At 33.3% G+C, this 9,592-nt stretch overlaps 1 pseudogene; it reads left to right on the top strand.

Moving 5' to 3' along the window:
* Positions 1-8,292: 8,292 nt before the first annotated feature.
* Positions 8,293-8,690, top strand: LOC104657049 (annotated as a pseudogene).
* Positions 8,691-9,592: the final 902 nt, after the last annotated feature.

Raw genomic sequence — 9,592 nt, forward strand, 5'->3', positions numbered from 1 at the left:
TTGCAGTGAGCCGAGATCCTGCCACTGCACTCCAGCCTGGGCGACAGAGCGAGACTCCGTCTCAAAAAAAATAAAATAAAATAAAATAAAATAAAATAAAATAAAATAAAATAAAATGCTCTTACCACATATACATTCATATACTCTTGAATGTATATGTCATTGCAGAAGAGATTTTCAGTGTCTTTTATAAAATTTTACTCAATTGTCTATACTAATCTAAAGAAAACATTAAGATGACAAATAAAGGTCTAAGAAAATATTCGTGCCATTATTTAACTTTGAACATAGAAATTTGAAATTTGGGGAAAAAACTATTTCCTTGAGAATTGGATGCATGATATGTAGCATCCATTTAAAATATAACTTCACCACTGACTCAGGCAACTTCATATCGTATTCCAATATCAGGTTCAAAAACACCTATTTAGAGTAAATTGATTTCTTAACATTTTTTTATGACAGAAAAATTTTTTACTAAATTTATTTGGTATCCATTGTATTCACATTTTCTTGATTTTAGGAGTGTGTTCCACACTAATAATTATATTTACTGTAATACAGATATACCATAGCTCAAAATGTAGAAAAACTCAACATGTTAAATGGCCGCAGTATTTTTGTTAAAAACCAAAATCTCTTTCAACAGGTACACAGTCTGATATCTATATATGTCGAAGTTTTTTGAAAAAATGAAAATGTCTAGAAGTAAAATGAAAAGGATGGAAAGAGACCATATGATATAATAAAAGTTAATTTAAAATTTTGAAATTAGCCAAATTGTAAAATAAGGGCATAATGGTCACTAGCTCTATATTTTCCTATTTCACAAAATAATCAAATTGCCATTTAAAAATTTATATCATTCTATGACTTTTCTTTTGACTGATGTGAACTGTTATTAATGCTGTTTTAAAAATCAACAGGTATTTTTTGTGTCTATTTTAGCTTTTATACTTTTGAGTATGATTTATTATGTTTAGGACTTCATGTTGTTTCTAAAAGAATGTCTTTGCTTTTGAATTTCCCAATGAAAAAGAAACACGATATTATAAACCTAATTTTTCTAAAAGTCATAACGTTAAAACTATCATAAAATATATACTATTTTTATGTGGACAAAATATATTCTGAAAATACATGCTACCTTCAGAGTTTTCTAAAAAACAACCATAGAATATTCATGTGAAAAATTTAATTTTTTTTTTTTTTTTTTGAGACAAAGTCTCACTTTTGTCACCCAGTCTGGACTGCAGTGGTATGATCTCAGCTCACTGCAACCTCTGCCTCCTGGGTTCAAGTGATTCTCCTGCTTCAACCTCCCCAGTAGCTGGGATTACAGGCATGCACCACCACACCCAGCTAATTTTTGTGTTTTTAATAGAGATGGGGTTTCAACATGTTGGCCAGGTTGGTCTCGAACTTCTAACCTCAAGTGATCCACCCACCTCGGCCTCCCAAAGTGCTGGGATTACAGGCATGAGCCACTGCGACCAACCCAAAATTTAACTTGTTATTGTTTAAGTATGTTAACTACATTTGCTCTGTTGATACATTAGGAATTCAGTGTTGAGGGTTGTTTTGTTTTGTTTTGCTCTCACAGACTATAGGTATTAGCTCATTCTTGTATTGCTATAAAGAACTACCTGAGACTGGGTAATTTATAAAGAAAAGAAGTTTAATTGACTCAGTTCCTCAGGCTATATAGGAAGCTGAGAGGCATCAGGAAACTTACAATCATGGCAGAAGGTGAAGGTGAAGCAGGCCCATCTTACATGGCTGAAGAAGAAGGAAAAGAGAGAAGGGGGAGGTGCTACACACTTTTAAATAACCAGATCTGGAGAGAACTAACTCAAGTATCATGAAAACAGCAACAGGGAAATCCACTCCTATGATTCAATCACCTCCCACCAGGCCCCTTCTTCAACATGGAGGATTACAATTTAACATGAGATTTGGGCAGGGACATGAATCCAGACCAGATCACCATAGATCTTATTTAACTTTTGAATCAGTTACATGTAACAATGACCATGGAGTCAAGCAATAATTGAGGAAGTTTCTCCAGAAGCTTATAAAATTATAGCTGTCTCTTCAAGCACTGAGGGGTGGCTGGTTAAGCAGGTTATGATCTTTCCAGGGTGATATTAGAGGTTGTTTAAATTGCAATTACAGTTTATAGTGCAGCTGTTAAAATCCACCAAACCAAATTTTCAGAATGACCTTTTCCATTTATCTAAGGAATTTTGCCAAATGTTTAATTTGTAGGCATCTCACTTGGGCACTATTACAAAAATACACCTTTAAATGAATTATCTCATCTTTAGTATTCACACACAATAATGAATATCTGTAGGTGACCTATAGTTTCAGTGGAGTTAACTCTGTTTTACATAGGAGATGCTGTCAGACATGTAACTTTAATTTAAATAATATACAATAATTACTAGCCCTCCGGAAAGGAAGAGTATATTTAGAATTTTTAAAATGTTTCTTAAAGTTACCTCATCAATATTAAGAATTCAGTTTTGGAAATCTGTCACATTGGAAAAGCATTAAAACAGCAATGTCAGTGCACTTATCTAAGCCATGTAAATGTCAAGTAACATATGAACATAATGCATTGTCTCTTTAATAATTTGTATTTAGCCACATCTATATTAATTTATATTAATCCAAGAAATAAACATCATATATTTATTTTTCCTTCATTTAAACAAAGTTACAATTAGCCAAATGGGAGAACACTGTTTAAAAATTGATTTAGCTATGGCTTATCTTGCTGTCAAAATGGGTTAGTTCTAAATTACACTAAGCAAATTGAACACTGTTTAAAACATGATTGATTTAATTAGCTACACCTCTTTTAGAGGTCAGGAAACATTGATGAATACCTGGAGGGCTCAACCCTACTACTCTTCTTATCAGTAAAATGATCTTCTCCGTGTCAGAAGTGTTCAACCAAGTCTGTTGAATAAATATATGTGTTTTTGCTAGCTACACCGACAGAATATTTAAATGATAAAATTTTAAGTATAAAATCAAACATCAAATAGAACCAACTCCAGACAATACTTTCAAACTTCTGTAGAACATGCCATATAAATGTAAAGGTTGAGCCGGTATATTTTGTTGTGGTTGGAAATGAAGGCTCAGAGGGCATCAGTTGGACTCTAGGCCAGAGTAAGTCCTATGAGACCTTGGAAAAATTACTTAACCATTCTAAACTGGTTTCCTCATCTGAAAGTTGTGAAAAATAAATTTACTTGCCTGCTAAAGTTTTTGGTAGGATAATAGCAAATAATGAGGAATAAGCTCTCAGTACAAAGCCTGGCAAATTGCAAATACTCCAGAAACAATAGGTATTATTATAGGTAAAATAAAAGTTAATGCAATAAACCAATATTCCTTCAAACAACAACTCAAACACACACCCTAGTTTGACTGCTTAAAGGAACATATGTGTCCAGTATCCATGCAGATAATCTAAATATCACAATGCCTATTTAGGATATTCTAATTTCCTTAGCTCCAGGGTCAAGCATCTGAGGGCCAGGAAGTGGGGCCTCTGGAAGAAAGTAAGAGACACATATAGAAGGTAAGTAAAAGCGAAGTGAAAAGAAATAGAAAATAATGACACACAACCTACTAGGCCCCAGGCAGTAGCCTCAAATTTTGTTTGCCTTACCCTAGTTAATGTTCAAACCCAGAGTTAGATTAAACTATTATGATTCCCTTTTACAAATCAGAAACTAGATTATAAACAAGCCAATTCCATTACCTGTAGTGAATCATCAGTAAGGGAGATGGGACTTCACCCCAGGTTCGTCTGCTCCTGAGTGGACCCATACTCTTTATGTTAAATTATATGGTCTCTTGTTAACAGAATTTCAGGCATGTATTTGGACAGACTGTATTGCAAAATAAGAATCGGGATCATTAGACTGAGAAGGGAGTCTCATCTAAGTAATGGAAGGGGAGAAGGTGGGAAATACTGCTTCAGTGGATCACTGAGGCAATGAAGCCTCAGTAGTTGAAAGGTTATTGGGGCCTTGCACATGAACTTCATTTGCATTCCCCGCTCTAACAGTTCCTCTTGATGTAACATTGTTCTGGGACTTTCACCTCTCAAAATCTTGGTTAGTTTATTTTTAAAATGGAAATAGTAAGACAGCTTTGAGGACTAAGTAAAATAATACATTTAAAGCATTTAACATCAATTCTAATAAATACCGAGGGGGTTATTTTGTTGTTGTTACTGTTGTCATCGTTACATTGTTTAAAAAGCCAGGGTAGTCCATGCACTGAAAGATAAAACACATGATGGTAAAGAGGAAGAAAAAAATCAATCCCACTCTGAACAGAGATGTAATAGAAATATGCATGGTAAGATGTAGACATGACCAGCTGCAATTCAGCCATGCATGTCAGGTATCATAAAGCTAGTGAAATTAATATACATAAACACATATTGAAAATAACCTCTTAAAAATAAAGAAAGCAATTTTGACTCTAATAAGATGTTCATAGTATTTGGATATTTGGCTAAAATAACTTCACTGTCTCCTGAATACTGAAGTGAAAAATTCAGTACTATACTCCTTTATTCTTAATGTCCTGATGTCACAGCTTTGTGCAGTGATTAGTTACAGTCACCTTGAAACATTAGTTTAAAGGACAACAATTGCAGAAAATATTTATATAACAAGAGGCCTTTCATGTTCTAATTTATACTTTATACATGGCAGTACTCTTAATAAGTTGCATTTAGTTGTATGTCAGAACCACTGTCAGGTGAAGAGAATGTAAGCAAGATTATTTTGACATTTTGTAGAGACAACATTATATCAAGAGGAATTTGGAGCTAAGTCCATGGAGTAAGGGAATCAGAGAAAATGGGGATTAGCATCGAAATCATCACTGCTATTCTCCCCCTGAAGGAGAGCACATAGTCATCCCCTTGTCCTATTGCTGTCTTGAAATCTGAACAGAAGACCTTCAGAAGCACTTCATTCAGTGATGTAGACAGCCAGAAGACTTCTTGGGAAGCCACGTAAGTCTGGAAAGGTTACTGGTTTCAAAAGACAAGTAAACTGGATGATATAAAATTAGCAGTCAAAAGGTTCTGAGTCCTGGGGTCATATAGACCAGCATTTGAATTCTGGCCTGCCACTTAAAAGCTCCATGTTTTTATATGAGTTAATTAGTCTCTCTAAGCTTCAACTCTACATTTGTAAATGACTTTAGTAATAGCAATGTAGAATTATCTGATTCAGAATTAATTTATATTATAATATTGTAATTGATAATTCAGTCTAAATGTCCTTCACATGTGTCCAGATTTAATTTATTTAGCTTATAAAAACTGACTCGCTGTAATTAGATTATAAAAACTTCAGGTAGTATTGTTATTTAACATTATGTATATTCCATAGAAACTATTCAGCATATATTAGGTATTCCAAAAGCTACAAGATGAGAACATTATACTTCTACTAATTCAATACATGGAGCTTATAAATAAAATAATTCTCTTGTGAAAGTTGTTTTAATACCAGTCAAATAGCTAATAATTTTATTATTCAGTTTGTTCTATTTTGGTAAGTACAAGAAAAATAAAATCTTGCTTATTTGACTTTTTAAAAACTCAGACACTATCTTATACAAATGAAAAAAATGTAGAGGGTAACTTCAAACCCTAGTAGATTTTAGTGCTATATATGAAGCAAAAAATACCAAAATTATTATACACTGGAACACTCTGGTAATATTCCTCCCAGTTTTACTCAAGACATTGTTTGGCAATGGAGTAGTGAAGGTGATTTATTTTAGATTTCTATTTTATTTTCTGATATGGCCTTTACTGAAATTTTCCCTAGTATTTACATCTATATGAAAATTCTTCTTCCTCTCAGGAAAGCTATGAAGAAATTGCTATTTGTCATGTAAAATCCTTTTGTTACTTAACTCTATTGTCTATGAAAAAAAATTCTGCATGCAACCTAAAATTTAAAACTGAATTTTTACAACAGAGAGGAGCCTTGGCAGTGAAACAGATATGAAAATATAGTATTTACAATTACTAATTCTTGGGAAAAACAGAAAGATCCAATCCCAGAACACAGAGATCTTTTATAGCTACATACAAATGGAGAGGAGGAAGAGAGAAAATATGTTCATTCCCCAAACTGAAGACAAGGATGAGGAAGTATTATGACTTAACTCTCATTTGCAGCGTTTCTACCTCAAAGCATCATCACATATCACGAGTTCATATTCTGCAACAGTAATGATGCAGTTTCAAATATAACAGTACAGGAAAGTGAACCATATGAAAAACCAGCAGGAAATTGTTGTGCCGAAAAATAACTTCCTTTAGGAAAAAGACTTAATAGGTATCACACTGTGCATAAAAACAAGTTATTTAGACATAGGGAAATTGACATTTCAGTCATTTCAACTCTTTGTAGCTTGGACACGAATATAATCTCAAATACGAATTGAGTTCATATAGCACCTTGCATAATCATATGTTGAGATATATGATTAAACTAATTCCATGTACCAAATCATATGGTGAGCCAAATGTATTTTAAAACATTTTCACCTATTTTGACATGCATGTGGTCTGAATATATGCAGAAAACTATTAGATGTGTGTCTTGTGTTATAGTATCAAACATTTAAAGGAGAAAGTCAGGGAAAAAATAATATTCACCTTTTTTCCTACTTTTTCAACATGCTATGAATAGAGTTTGCCTCTCACTTAACTTTAACACAAAATAAACAAGAAGACACTCCAGGATTTTTAAATCAACTTTATGGAAATACAATACATTTCAACTATTTAAGTTATTTAATAGTGTATATTTGGTTTGTTTCCAGTTTTGAGCTATTGTGATTACAACGGCTATGTACATTTCTGTACACATTGTATTGACATATGTTTTTATTATCTTTGATACATCTCTGGGAGTCAAATGGTTGCACCTTTAGGTAGGTATACATTTAACATTTTAGGTTACTGCTAAATAGCTTGCCAAAATTATTATATCATTTTACTTTCTGCTAACAGGGTATGAGATTCCCAGTTACTCCAAGTCCTCATAAACATTTTGTATTATCAGCCTCTTTACTTTCCTCCATTCTCATGTGTGTGGAACAGTATCTCATTGTGCTTTTTAATCTGTAATTCTGATGACTAATGCTGTTGAGTATTTTTTCACATGCTCATTGGACATTTATATTCTTTTGTGAAGTATCTGCTAAACAGTTTGCCCATTTTCAAATGGTTGCCTTCTTCCTATTGAGCTGTAACAAGACTATCTTCTGGATGCAAGCCCTTTGTTAGATTTATCATTTTAAATATTTTCTCCTCTTTTGTGACTTGCCTTTTGATTTTCTTTACAGCCATTCCAAAGAGCAAATATTTTTAATTTGAATACAGTCTAATTTCTCAAGTTCTGAGGTAAATTTGAAACAGTTGAAAATTATGTTTCTTAAAGCTGTCTAAATATGTAGATATTCTGGTTTCTCATTCAAATGTGAGTTTATCCTGTTCAGATTTTTATAACACTTTTTTCCTTCCACCATTTCCAACCTGGTTAGCTATATTTTACCTCACCAGACCAAGAGAACACAAAGTTCTGTTAGCAGCCAACACTCAGATAACTAATGAATTCACAAACTTCCTACAAAAGCAATAAAGGAAGGTAAAGTAAAATGGGCTGTTTCATTTTTTTAAGGCTTTTGCCCATTTGATTAGGCCCAGAAATTGGTTGAATGGGTGAAAATAGTCAGAAACAGGACCACTTAAAAGCATGGCAGAAAGAGAACGCTGTAGCCATAGCAAGTATCATAATTTGAAGCAAATAAAATTAAATCAATACAAAAAAAAAAAAAGAGCAAGCATGAATAAATAGCACAAAATGATAGATGAAAAAGAAAAAGTACACCAAATGCCCACCTTGAGTGAGGAAATATTTTGCATGGTTTCACATAAAGTACCTCAATCTGAAAAAGTCTACATATACATCATCAATTCTATCACAAAGTGCATAGTTATAAAACATAACAAGATATAAGAGGGTCCAAGTGGACTAACATGTTAATCATGAAAAATGAAATATAACATTGAAAGTCTAGCAACAGATAATATTCTTACTCTTGATGCAATTAGATGAAACACACATATCAAAAAAGTCAGCTTAAAATAAAAACTTTCATTTTTTGCAGAATGAAAAATAGCAAAATTAAAATATAAGAAAATTACTATTGAGATAGACCACCACCATGAACGACACCGTAACCATCCACACTAGAAAGTTCATGACCAACTGACTACTTCAGAGGAAACAAATAGTCATTGATGTCCTTCACCCCGGGAAGCCAACAGTGCCTAAGACAGAAATTCGGGAAAAACTAGCCAAAATGTACAAGATCACACCGGATGTCATATTTGTATTTGGATTCAGAACTCATTTTGGTGGTGGAAAGACAACTGGCTTTGGCATGATTTATGACACCTGGATTATGCAAAGAAAAATGAACCCAAACTTAGACTTGTAAGACATGGCCTGTATGAGAAGAAAAAGACCTCAAGAAAGCAATGAAAGGAACACAACAGAATGAAGAAAGTCAGGGAGACTGCAAAAGCCAATGTTGCTGCTTGCAAAAAACCGAAGGAGTAAAGGTGCTGCAATGATGTTATCTGTGCCCACTGTGGATTTTTCACGAGAAGATTAATAAATTAAAAACTTCCATGTGATAGAAAAAAGAAAATTACTATCATCAAATCTATTAAATTCTAATATAAGAAAGTTAATAAGTATAATGAATTAAAAAACTAATTATCTTATATAGGTATAAAGTGGCAAGACATGAAATAAACATACATATAATTACATATACAATAAAAATCAAGGAAATTAAAATAAAACTGGTTTATAATATAGCTTGACCATCCCTAATTCAAAAATCCAAAATCCAAAATTCTCCAAAATCTGAAATTTTTGAGAGCTGACATTTTACTACAAGTGGAAAATTCTAAACCTTACCTCATGTGATGGGTCACAGTCAAAATGCAGCAAAAACTTTGTTTTATGGACAAAGTGTTGAAAATATTACATAAAATTACCTTCAGGCTCTGTGTATAAATCACATAGGAAACACAAATGAATTTTATGTTTAGATTTGGGCCGCATCTCCCAGATATCCCATTATATACATTCGAACATAACAAAATCTGAAAATGCCCATGTGTCGTCAGTAGAGACTAGCATTGAGTCCCAAATATGGCATGATGTACTGGGGTGATATGTCAGTTACCTGGTGGTAGGTTGATTACATTGGACTGGTCTCCTCATGGAAGAGGCAGCAGTTGGTTCTTACTGTAACAGATACTTACTTTCTATATGGATTTCCTTCCCTGCATGCAGTGCTTCTACCAGAACTACCATTTGTGGATTTACAAAATGTCTTTTCAACCATCATAGTATTATCTCACACAGCTATGCTCTCATTGAAGAACTCACTTCGGGGCGGAGCAAGATGGCCGAATAGGAACAGCTCCAGTCTCCAACTCCCAGCGCGA

Source organism: Rhinopithecus roxellana, chromosome 3 (assembly GCF_007565055.1).
Source record: "Rhinopithecus roxellana isolate Shanxi Qingling chromosome 3, ASM756505v1, whole genome shotgun sequence".
In the NCBI taxonomy this organism is placed as follows: Eukaryota; Metazoa; Chordata; class Mammalia; order Primates; family Cercopithecidae; genus Rhinopithecus; species Rhinopithecus roxellana.